The sequence below is a fragment of the Pygoscelis adeliae genome, unplaced genomic scaffold, assembly GCF_000699105.1.
Source record: "Pygoscelis adeliae isolate BGI_AS28 unplaced genomic scaffold, ASM69910v1 Scaffold6, whole genome shotgun sequence".
In the NCBI taxonomy this organism is placed as follows: Eukaryota; Metazoa; Chordata; class Aves; order Sphenisciformes; family Spheniscidae; genus Pygoscelis; species Pygoscelis adeliae.
In genome coordinates, this window is record NW_008825075.1 from 5,455,730 (window position 1) to 5,457,744 (window position 2,015).

The following is a 2,015-nucleotide window of genomic DNA, read 5'->3' on the forward strand; positions in this document are numbered from 1 at the left end:
AGAAGGAGGGGGAAGGGGCATTTGTTGCTCTCTTGCAGTTCTAGCTTCCGAGCACAACGTAGGGAGGTGCTGCAGGAGGTGAACAGATGCGGGTTGCTGCAGCTAGCATAGCACAGCTACAGACAGCGAGAGGAAGAAGAAAGCATAGGTTTGCTGCAGAGAAAGCTCTGCACAAACCCTGACTATAAACTGGCCCCCAACTGGCCAGGTCAGAAGACACAGCTATTTTTGGAACCCAGCGCAAAGAAAGACATTGAACATCCATGACCGGAGTTGGACAAGTCAGAGAACAGAGTAATGGCAAATCCTTGCCTATTGACGTAATATTTTTTCTATGTAAGGACAGCCTCAGTGATACTAAGCAATGGAAACCAAAGCCTTGAAGGGGTGCTGCCTCCACTGAAGAACTCAGAACTATCTTCACATATGCTTCCTAACTTATTAGGGCCCAAAATTATATTAACTTGAAAGCCCCAAAAATATACTTTAATGATGCCTGTGGAATCTAATACAATTCACAGAAGATTAAACACCATATCACATTTTTAAAGACTGGCTTCAGGGCATGCTGATGTAGTTAGCTGATCACTGAAAGAAAGCCTCAAAAACTTTGCACAGACTTATGCACGTATTTAGGCATGCTCTACTTGCTGTATGGCAAGGTTAATAACAGACTTTCAGCAAGGCATTGACAATACTTCACCTTTCTCAAGGAAGGTTCATTACGTAAACTCCCCAAACACATTAAGAATTCTTTGACAGTATTACTGAGTATGTATGATTTATGATGAAGAAAGATCCACTCATTTCAGGTGCCCTCAGGCTGGAAAGGAGATGGGGGTGAGGGGGGAGTACTGTTCTCAGTAGGGGAACTAATTGCAAGAATCATCTGCCCACAGATATGGAAGGAAATGTGTGCTAGAGTCGCTTCAAACTGATAGTGAGGAGGAAGGAACATATTTAGTATTTGGAAGTATTTCTGCTACAAAATTCAGCATCCGTGTATGTTTTCAACAAACTCATGTTTGGACAAAACACATTGGGGCTGTTACAAATGCCCAGGACGTACTACTTGATTTTCCCTGAATATCCTTCACTAAATGATCCTATTTATTTTTAGGCTGTTCTGTAGCACTAATTACCATAGTAACTGAGAACAGCACAATGATTAATTAATTTATTCATCACAATACCCTTATTAAGAGAGAAGTATTATCATCATTATATCCTTTCATCATCTAAGAAAAGAAGTGCTGAGAGACAAAGCAGTTGGTCCAAGGTCATGCAAGCACCACCCAGGTTGCCTCAAAGCTCTTGGACAACTTCATCACAGATCCACTTTTCACCTCGTGAACCACCAGGCAGAGGTGACAGATTCTGGACAGATTCTTTTTTGCAACAGAGAATCAACAAAGTTCAGAAAACCACCCGTTTATCCCCATCTCTTCCAGCTGGCAGCATCTCCATGGTATACCTGAGATTTTTGTGGCTTTCGTTGAACATACCAGCTTTTCCGCAGACCATGAAAATCATGAGAGCCTGTGATCCAGAAGTTAAAGTATCTCCACAGACACAGTTCATCCACCATGTAGATTACAACTGAGAAACTATATGCATTTTGAGGGACATAAAGCTAACAGTAAGATTACAAAGTTAATCCATTCTTCTCTTCAGAATTACCTATTTTCCAGGCACCTTCCTCTAAGCCAGGCAGCCTACACCCACCATCCTTTCCATTTAGTTACTCACAACTGCACAGAAATATTGCAGAACAGAAGTGTTTTAATTTGGCCAAATCCTTAGCCAGTGCAAGCTGGCGCTGTTCCTTTAGCTTTACTCCAGCCCTTGCCAAGATGAGAATCGGGTGTACACACTCCCGGACGCATAAAGCCACAAAAAATAAAGCTGAGTGAAACTGATATATGAGCCTACAACCTATGAACCAGCGCCAGGGGATCCATGCTGATGGGGAGAGAATCTGCTCTGGATGATCTCAACAGCACAGATCAAACAGG